Source organism: Pristis pectinata, chromosome 33, assembly GCF_009764475.1.
Source record: "Pristis pectinata isolate sPriPec2 chromosome 33, sPriPec2.1.pri, whole genome shotgun sequence".
Lineage (NCBI taxonomy): Eukaryota > Metazoa > Chordata > Chondrichthyes > Rhinopristiformes > Pristidae > Pristis > Pristis pectinata.
In genome coordinates, this window is record NC_067437.1 from 8,474,700 (window position 1) to 8,485,917 (window position 11,218).

Consider the following 11,218-nt stretch of genomic DNA (forward strand, 5'->3'; position numbering starts at 1 on the left):
GCTCAGGGTCACTCCTGCAGGGAGAGAGCAGGTGCTCCACAAAACTGTCACCCGATCTATGTCTGGTTTCCCCAGTGAAGAGGAATCTGCTTTGTGAACGTCAAATGCAGTTAGGGTTATGAATGCCCAAATTATGGATACCAGTCCTATGTGCTTTGATGCAATTTATTACAACATTGTAGAGATATGGTTTAAAATATCAAGTGATTTGCATATTTTCCAATTTATGGATAAAATTGACTTACAGACATCTGTTCATTACCCAGGGAAGTCCTGTACACAAGACTGGAAGAGATGCAAGTGAATTGCAGCTTCACCTGGAAAAGACTCTTTGGAATCCTGGATGGTGGGAAGAGAAGTGAAATGATAGATGTTACACATCCTGTGGTTGAATCGTTTTTAGGCTCACAGTGGAGACGGAAGTGTTTTTAATCTCACTTCACTCTCACTAACACAACAATGGTGTCGCAGGGGGAAATTGCCGCGTTCTCTGCATCATTGACTTTGCTGTGATTTTAAACCACATCCAGCAGGGGGCTCTGAGTTCCAACAGGATGCAAAACCCTGGTCAAATTTGGTGGTGTCAACATTGAGGAGGGTGGTCTTTGGGTACAGGACAATATTGGTAAAGTGGGCAGAGCAATGACAGATGGAATTTAATCCATTAAATGTGATATGAATCATCTTGTGTAAATAAGAACATAAGAAATAGGAGCAGGAGTCAGTCATCTGGCCTGTCAAGCCTGCTCTGCCATTCAATAAGATTGTAGCTGATCTGGCCGTGGATTCCAGATCCACCTACCTGCCTTTTCCCCACAACTATTAAGTCTCCTAGTCTGTCTAACTGTGTCTTAAATATATTTAATGAGGTAGCCTCTACTGCTCCCCCAGGCAGAGAATTCCAGATTCACTGCTCTCTGGGAAAAGCAGTTCTCCTCATCTCCATCCTAAATCTATTCCCCCAAATCTTGAGGCTATGTCCTCTAGTTCTAGCCTCACCTACCAGTGGAAACAATCTTCCTGCCTCTATCTTACCTATCCCTTTCATAATTTTGTATGTTTCTATAAGATCCCCTCTCATTCTTCTGAATTCCAGTGATTATAGTCCCAGGCAAATCAATCTCTCCTCATAGGCTAACTCCCTTATCTCCAGAATCAACCTGGTGAACCTCCTCTGCACTGCCTCCAAAGCCAGTATATTTTTCCTCAAGTAAGAGACCAGACTGCACATCGTACTCCAGGTGTGGCCTCACCAGTACACCGTACAGTTGCAGCATAACCTCCCTGCTCTTGAATTCATTTCCTCTAGCAATGAAGGCCAACATTCCATTTGCCTTCTTGATAACCTGTTGCACCTGCAAACCAACCTTTTGCGATTCATGCACAAGCACTCCCAAGTCCCTCTGCACAATAGCATGCTGCAATCTTTCACCATTTAAATAATCTGATCTTCTATTTTTCCTTCCAAAGTGGATGACCTCGCATTTACCAACATGGTACTCCATCTGCCAGACCCTTGCCCACTCACTTAACCTGTCTATATCTCTCTGCAGGACTCTCCGCATCCTCTTGCACAATTTGCTTTTCCACCCAATTTAGTGTCATTCCTGCAAACTTAGATACGCTGCACTCGGTCCCCTCTTCCAATCATTAATGTATATCGTGAACAGTTGTGGGCCCAGCACAAACCCCTGCAGCACCCCACTCACCACTGATTGCTCAACAGAGAAGCACCTATTTATCCCAACTTTGCCTTCTATTGGTTAACCAATATCCATGCTAATACTTTACCCCCAACTCCATGCATCCTTATCTTATGCTAAGTCTTTTATGCAGCACCTTATCAAACGCCTTCTGGAAATCCAAGTATACAACATCCATCTGTTTCCCCTCTCTATGCACTGCACTCCTTATATCCTTCAAAGAACTCCAGTAAGTTTGTCAAACAGGACCTACCCTTCCTGAATCCATGCTGTGTCCTGCCTGATGGAACCACTTCTGTCCAGATATCTCACCATTTCTTCCTCAATGATAGCTTCAAAGCATTTTTCCAACTACAGATGTTAAGCTAACTGGCCTAGTTACCTGCCTTTTGCCTACATCCTTTTTTGAACAATGGCGTGACATTCGCTGTCTTCCAATCTGCTGGGACTTGCCCAGAGTACAGAGAATTTTGGTAAATTATCATGTGCCTTACTACAACTTCCGCCATTTCTTTCAGTATCCCTGGGATGCATCTCATCAGGACCAGGGGAATTGTCTACCTTTAGGACGACTAGTTTGCTCATCACTACCTCTTTAGTGACAGCAATTGTGTTGATGTCCTCACCTCCCATTGTATCAATAACATCTTTCTTTGGCATGTTAGACATGTCCTCTACCATGAAGACTGACACAAAATAGTCATTCAAGACTCTGGCCATTTTCCACATTACCCAATATTAATTTCCTCTTCTCACCTTCTCAGGGACCCAAGTTCACTTCAGCCACCTTTTTCTGTTTTATATAATTATAAAAGCTTTTACCATCTGGTTTTAGATTGTGTTAGTTTACTTTCATAATCTATCTTCCCTTTCCTTATTGCTTGCTTAGTGGTTCTTAGTTTTCCCAATCTTCCAGTTTCCCCACTATTCTTGGTGATTTGTATGCGTGAGCTTTTAGCTTAATGCCTTCTTTTATTTCCTTAGTTATCCAAGGCTGGCTCTCCCCACCCTTACTGTCCTCGCTTTTAACTGGAATATGCTTTTGTTGAGTACCATGAAACCTTTGAAAGTCTTTCACAGTTCAACTGTCCCACCGTATAGCCTGTGTTCCTAGTCTACACTAGCTGACTCCTCCCTCATCTCGTTATAGTCTTCCTTGTTTAGGAATAAAGCACTGGTTGCACCCTCCATTTCTATGATAAATTCAATCATACTATGATCACTCTTTCCAAGAGGATCCCCAGCTACAAGATCATTAATTTTACCTGTCTCATTGCACAGGACCAGATCTAAGGTAGCATTTTCCCTTGTAGGTTCACTCACATGCTGTTCAAGAAAGCTATCACAGATGCATTCTAGGAAGTCCTCAAGATTGCTGCAACAAACTTGATTCACCCAATCTGTGTGGAAGTTAAAGTCCCCTGTGACAACTGCCATTCCATTCTTACAGGCATTGAACATTTCTTGGTTTATTGCCTGTGCGACTGTAATGTTATTTAGTCTATAGGCAACTCCCACCAGTTATTTTTTCCTTTTGCTATTCCTAATCTCCATCCAGATGGACAGTATTCTGCTCCATGGATCTTATATCATCTCTCACTCGTGCTTTGATCTTATTCTTAATAAAGAGCACTACCTCACCTCCCTTACCTTCCTGCCTATCCTTCTATATTGCCCGATACTCTTGGATATTTAATTCCCACTCATCCCCACCCTGAAAACCATTTTTCTGGGATGGCCACTAGATATAACCCCTTTGTATGGATTGTGCCACAGGTTCATTGACCTTGCTCCGAATACTACAGGTATTCGGATAAAGTGCCCTTACCAATCGTTGTTCTTTTAGAATCTAGTAACCTGCTCTGCTTCCCTGTCTTTCCTGCATGGTAATCCCATTCCCCTGCCATATTAGTTTCAACCTCTCCTCAGTAGCACCAGCAAAAAAACCCCCCCCCCCCCCCCTAGGACATTGATCCCAGGTGTAAACTGTCCAGTTTGTACTGGTCCCACCTCCCCCAGAACCGGTTCCATCAATGCCCCAGGAATCTGAGACTCTGTCTCCCTCCTGCACCACCGCTCAAGCCACTATTATTCATCCTAAACTGTGCTGCTATTCCTACTCTGACAGGCACGTGGCACAGGTAGTAATCCGGAGGTTATTACCCTTGAGATCCTACTTTTTAAAATTATCTCCTAACTCCCTGAATTTGGCTTGTAGGACTTCATCCCTGCTTTTTTCCTAGATCATTGGTACCTACATGCACCACGACAATTGGCTGTTCACCCTCCTCTTCCAGAAATGCCCTGCAGCCGCTCTGAGACATCCCTGACCCTTGCACCAGGAGGCAAGGCACTAACCAGGAGTCCTGTTTGTGGCCACAGAAGCTCCTGCCTATTCCCCACCACCATCACTCTGCCACCTTTCTCCTGCCCTCCTGTGCAGTAGAGCCACTCACAGTGCCATGATCCTGGCTACTGCTGCTGCCTTCCCCTGATGAACCATCTCCCCCAACAGCATCCAAAGCATTATATCTGTTTTGGAGGGATAGACCACAGAGGGAACCTCCTGCACTACCTTCCTGCTACTGCTCTGTCTGTTGGTCACCCATTCCCTAGGCCTTTAAACTGTGGTGTGTCCAACTCACTGAACATGCTATCCACAACATGCTCCAAAGTGAATCCATACACAGCTCCAGTGCCATTATGCGGTCTCTCAGGAGCAGCAGATGGACACACTTCCCGCACATGTGGTCATCAGGGACACTGGCAGCCTCCCTGAGTTCCCACATTGTGCAGGAGGAGCATGACATGGGTCGGAGCTCACCTGCCATGACTAAAAAGCTTTGAGGAAAAAAAGATAGAAAAAATGAATAAGAACCTACCCTCACCTTACCTTACGTTGCTCACCCTCCTCACTGAAGCCCAGTATTCACAGGTTGGTATTCACTCTCAAAATGGCCACTCTGCTTGACCCTAACTTTTTATTAGCTGCTGATAATTAGCTAATTAGCTAATCACTTACTAACTAACAATTAGCTGAATTGCCTCTTAAAATTTCTGCAAGTGAAACTCACAAGCAAGGAGACTAACTTCTTTTCAAATCTCCTGCTCTTGTTCCAAGTCACCAACTCCTTAGCCTCCACCCTCTTCTTGCCAAAGCCTCAGCTCCCCACTCTAACACTGGCACACTCCAAAAATGGCCACTCCACTTGACCCTTACTTCTTTTTATTGGCTGCTGTTAACTAGCCAATGAGCCAATCAACTATAACAACTTGCAAATGTGCCTCTTTTAGACTCCTGCAAAGTGAAACTCCCAAGCACAAAGGACTCATCTCTTTCAAATCTCCCTCTCCAAACCTCGCTCTCCAACTCCCAACTCCTGCAAGGTCTCTTATTGCTAATAAGGGTAAGGTCATACACCATGACACCTCCTATACATACATACATACATACACATATTATGTCTTCCCCCCTTTACCGGCTGGACTCATCATGGTGTTATTTAATATATTGATATTGATATGCAGCTGATTATTATTATTATCATGGTTCATTTGCACACTGCCTTTTTTTATACTTTATATTTGTGTAAATATGTTTGTTTTATTTTATAGTTATAATTGCTCTTATTAATTTACTGTTTTGGTTTTTATTAGGCGAGGGAGTGCCATCGTAATCTCGTTGTGTTGTTGTTGCAACAGTACAATGACAAATAAAGAATTATTGAATCTTGAATCTTGAATGAATGATAGGGCACTGGAGAGTATTAAGGAACAGAGGGACTTTGGGGTAGAAGTCCAAGGATTCCTGACGGTGGGGAAGGCGGTATATGTGATTCTTGCCTTCATTAGCCAAGCATAGAACGTAAGACCAGGGTGGTCCTGTTTCTGTGCTGTATGACTGTATGACTTTGTGAAGTGAGACAGGTAAGAACACAGAAACAAGACAATATGGGCATTAGAAGCGTGGCAAATGAGAGCTGCAGACAAGTGTAATAGAAGGGAGACTTGTGGAAGTACCACGAGTGAGATGGAGAGGGGCACCAGAAACAAGACACATATACGAGGCAAAAAAAAAGGACTGGAAGGGTGACTGATGAGGACCTATGACGAGAGAGATGAGAGCCGCAGAAGCAAGGATAACCAGAAGAGAATGAGAATATTGAAGTTAGAATGGCAGGAGCAACAGTTACAAGGCAGACAAAGTTTACTGCAACAAGACATGCAGGGAGCACAAGCAAGGTGGATGAAAGAAGAAGAAATGAGGCAGATGAGTACAGTAGAGTTGAGGCAGACAAGAGCACCAGAAGGAGGACATAAGGGAGCAATAACAGCAAGACAAATGAGAGGAACCAGAACTTGGACAATAATACTAGAAGTTCAACCGACGAGGGTACCAGAGACAAGGCAGTTGACAGAACCAGAAGAGAGACAGACAGGAGCAGCAGTAACAAGACTGATGAGGAGAAGCAACTCTAGAAGAGAGGCAGCAAAGCAAGGATAAAAGCGACCAGCAGAAGAGGGTCAACAAAAGCATCAGAAGGTGGGAGCACCAGAAATAAGGCTTGTGAAAATTCCAGAGTTTTGCAGGAATGTGATCCAAAACCTGTTGAAGTAAGGATGGGAAGTGTCTGAATCTGACCCGTCCTCAATCCAAGTGCAAGAAACAATGAAGAGTTCACTGTTTCAATGATCCAAGGGCGAAAGACCAGCAGCACTGGAAAGGAGAACATTGCTACTTGTTGAAGAAAATGGTTATTTTGTGAATGAGGTGATTGACGATGTCTTTTTTTTTGTCTTTTGTAGTTGAACAGTAGGCCTCAGTTTTGAATTTGACAGAGATCAGGAAATTTGGGCTAAACTTGGACAAGTTGATTATAAAAACAGAGGAATATAGGGGAATGATGGGCCCAGCTGTGATTCCCAAAAAGTGCTTGAAGACGATTTTATTGCAGAAGTTGCTGCATTGGAAGATGTAACAGAGAGGCTGAGAGAAATCCTGGCCATTTCTGAAGGAGATGAACATTTGACATCCAAGGAACACAGGTGAAGAGCAGTACTGTGGAGGTCCGGGAATGAAAAGACCTCAGATACAGTTAAAATCTGTAATTGACGTATATGTATAAATAACATGCTGACTTTCTCAGGAGGAGTGAAGTATTCAGTATTTGCTACTAAAGATTGTGGTTTTAAAGTAGTGACTCATTCAGCATGGACTCACATGATTAACTTTTGCTTGGGTTGTGTCACTTGTCTGCAGAAGCATTCTTGAGTTTGTGAGTCTTTTCACTTTCTTACCAAGTGGTTACACAAGTAACCAGACACTACACAGAGGGAGGGCAATTCGGTTGCACCAAGGCCTTGGCCTTGAGCTGTTGGCAGTACTGGACTTTAAGCAGTGGGCCCATTAGCAAGATTAGCACATTGTACAGCAGCAGACTGATCACCCTAGTGGCCATCAATTAATTTAGGAATTGGATTTGGTTTATTATCGTCACTTGTACCGAGGTACAGTGAAAAACTTGTCTTGCATACCGTTCATACAGATCAATTCATTACACAGTGCATCGAGGTAGTACAGGGTAAAACAATACAGAATGCAGTGTAAGGTGTCACAGCTACAGAGAAAGTGCAGTACAGGTAGGCAATAAGGTTCAAGGTCATGACGAGATAGATTGTGAGGTCAAGAGTCCATCTTATCGTGCCAGGGGACCATTCAATAGTCTTATAACAGTGGGATAGAAGCTGTCCTTGAGTCTGGTAGTGCGTGCTTTCAGGTTTTTGTATCTTCTGCCTGATGGGAGAGGGGAGAAGAGAGAATGTCTGGGGTAGGTGGGGTCTCTGATTATGTTGGCCGCTTTAGTGAGGCAGTGAGAAGTGTAGACAGAGTCCATGGAGGGGAGGCTGGTTTCTGTGATGTGCTGAGCTGTGTCCACAACTCTCTGCAGTTTCTTGCGGTCACAGGCAGAGCAGCTACCATACCAAGCTGTAAAGCATCCAGATAGGATGCTTTCTATGTTGCATTAATAAAAATTGGTGAGGGTTGATGGGGACGTGCCAAATTTCTTTAGCCTCCTGAGGAAGTAGAAGTGCTAGTAAGCATCTACATGGTTGGACCAGGACAGGCTATTAGTGATGCTCACTCCTAGGAACTTGAAGCTCTCAACCCTCTTGACCTCAGCACCGTTGATGTAGACAGAAGCATGTGCACTGCTCCCTTTCCTGAAGTCAATGACCAGCTCTTTAGTTTTGCTGACATTGAGGGACAGGTTGTTGTCATGACACCATGTTACTAAGCTCTCCATTTCCTTCCTGTACTCCAACTCATTGTTATTTGAGATATGGCCCACTATGGTGGTATCATCTGCAAACTTGGAGATAGAGTTAGAGCAGAATCTGACCATGCAGTCATGAGTGTATAGGGAGTAGAGTAGGGGGCTGAGGACACAGCCTTGTGGGGCACCAGTGTTGAGAATAATCGTGGCGGAGGTGTTGCTGCCTGTCCTCACTGATTGCGGTCTGTTGGTCAGGAAGTCAAAGATCCAGTTGTAAAGGGAGGTGTTGAGTCCTAGGTCTCGTAACTTGGTGATGAGTTTGCTTGGAATTATAGTATTGAAGGTGGAGCTGTTGTCAATAACCAATAGTCTAATGTAGGTGTCTTTACTGTCCAGATGCTCCAGAGATGAGTGTAGGGCCAGGGAAATGGCGTCCACTGTAGACCTGTTTCAGCGGTAGGCAAATCGCAGTGGGTCGAGGTTTTCTGGGAGGCTGGAGTTAACGTGTGCCATGACCAGCCTCTCGAAGCACTTCATGATGGTGGATGTCAGAGCCACCGGGCGGTAGTCATTAGTGCACGTTACCTTGTTTTTCTTTGGTATCAGGATGATAGTGGTCTGTTACTGGGGATAAAGAATTGTTGAAAGAAAGATTACACAATTGTAGGCATAATGAGGTGAACAACCCTCATATGTACAGCAGACATAAATGACCCAGCAGATTCTATATTCTACTGGGGTAGAATATCTTCTGGATGTTTAGTACGTCCTTCTGTGGTTCTTCTTTTCCTTCTCATTGCCAAATGCAAACTGTCAGATACAGAATTGCCAAGGTGCATTTTAAACAGGTTATTGAGTAAAAGGGGTTGATAATCAGGACTCACATGCGATCTGCTTCTCATCTAAGATGCTCAACAATTGCTTGCTAATATCCATGTTTGCATGCTTATTAAGTTATCCAAAAACTTTTACAGAAAAACCCTTAAAATATTTGGCAGATCAGGTCATGGGTCTCAATGATGACGACAGTTGTGGCTTACAAACTCTCAGTTAGGAACCAGCTTACAAAGACTGGGGATATAAACCAGGATCTGCTTTTTTTTAAACACTAAGAGATTTGCAAGATTTACCCCGATCATAATTTGAGGATTTTCCCTACCTGCTGGTTTAGTAAAGCATTTGTAATTTAACAATGAATTGAGGAGTGAACAAGAAATCTCCCACTCCTAGTTTACAGCATTAGAAAGTGGAAGAGACAAGTTTTATGTGTTGATAAATTCTAAAGATGTTTGACTAATTAAATACGTCATTGTTCTTGACTGTTTATTCTTAGTGCAGTGTTCTCACTGCATGCAGGCTACTTTATTTGCTGAGGAGTTGCAAATGGAATTGAACGTTGTGTATATCCTCACTTCTGAGCTTATGATTGAACACCCACAGCCCTCTGATGTCAAGAATTACAAAGATTTACAACCCTCTGCATAAAGAAAATTCTCCCAACGTCAGCCCTATTTCTAACCTCTCCAACTAAAGGAAACAATCTCTTATTATGTCAAGTCTTGGCAACACGAATATCACATGAAGTTAGTTTTGCTTCCTTCCCTGCTTAAAGCAGCCATTCTTTTTTCCTTGTTTATTGTTACTCTAGTTTTACAAATGGACCACTAATCACGTATCATGTTTATTCTCTTTCCCAGACCACTCACTCTGCACTGGTCAACACTGGAGATCACAATTAAACTTTCTAATCTGCCTAAAACTTTCATCACCGATCACCCTGCACTTACCCATTTGCAAGTCCCCTCCATCTATGCAGAGGCAGTTGAGTAAATGTTACAGTGGGTTGCAAAGGTCTGGTATCCCTTTTGTTTTGTTGTTGGAGTCATAGGGTCAGACAGCACAGAAACAGGCGCTTTGGCCCAACTCATCCATGCTGGCCAAGGTGCCCATCTAAGCTAGTCCCATTTGCCTGCATTTGGTCCCTATCCCTCAAAGCTTTTCCTATCCATGTACCTGTCCAAGTGTCTTTTAAATGCTGTTATTTTACCTGCCTCAACCACTTCCTCTGGCAGCTCATTCCATTTATGTACCACCCTCTGCATGAAGAAGTTGCCCCTCAGGTCCCTTTGAAACCTTTCCCCTCTTATGCTGATTCTGTTTGCTCAGCCGGTCCTGCTGCTGGAGACTACCAGCTCATAAAAATATGGGTGTAGATATTCATTTCACCTGGTCTTTGAGCAAAAAATAAGCAGCATGCTGATTTTGCCTCTGGCTCACTTTGCCATGTCCACCAAGTAGGATCTTATTCTGTGGAAAATTTCGAACTTGAATAATTGAGGCCAATTGCCAGTGCACATTGTTTTTTTAGAGGCACTCTCACTGTTGCCAGGGAGCAAGCTTTAGCCTACTGCCTAGCCAAATGCAACCTTAGGCACGGTAGTGTAGCGGTTAGCGCGACGCTATTACAGCGCCAACGATCAGGGTTCGAATCCCGTCACTGTCTGTAAGGAATTTGTACGTTCTCCCTTGTCTGCGTGGGTTTCCTCCGGGTGCTCCGGTTTCCTCCCACATTGCAAAGACATACAGGTAGGTTAATATGGGTTTAAAATGGGCGGTGCAGACTCATTGGGCCAGAAGGGCCTGTTACCACACTGTAAATAAAATTTAAAAATTTAAATTTAGTGTTATACCTGGACAGCAGAAGTGGAGGGCTGGTCTGACTCACCAAGGGCAGCAACCTTGCACCTCTCAACTCCACAGGACGGGAAGTGAACTTTCCCTCACCATTTCCTTGGTGATTTCAGTAAGATAGACTGCTACAGGCAAGCTGGTTGGATGGGGGATGCACGGGATGTTGCTGGAGTTGGATTCTGAACAAAGCTCACAACCCTTCTTTGCAGATTTCATTCACTGGATGCTGCCTCCGTGGTAAGGATGTCACACCAGCTGTGAGGAGCAGTATGCCGATGATTATGTTACTGGCACAGGTCAGTTGAGGGGTGGTCAGCCAGCAACTTGACTGCAGCTGTGCCTGTTTAATATCACTGATCTACAGGCTGTTCCCAGGGACACATACCTGGACAAGCATCAAGCGCTGCTGGAAGGTCATCAACTCGGTGAAAGACACACTTTAGTTTGCCCAACACACATTGGTCTTTCAGTACGTGAGATGTCCGTAATTGAATGCAGCCAACTGGTGCATTCCTGGCTGCAGGAATTTGTGCTAGGGGGTGCACTGAA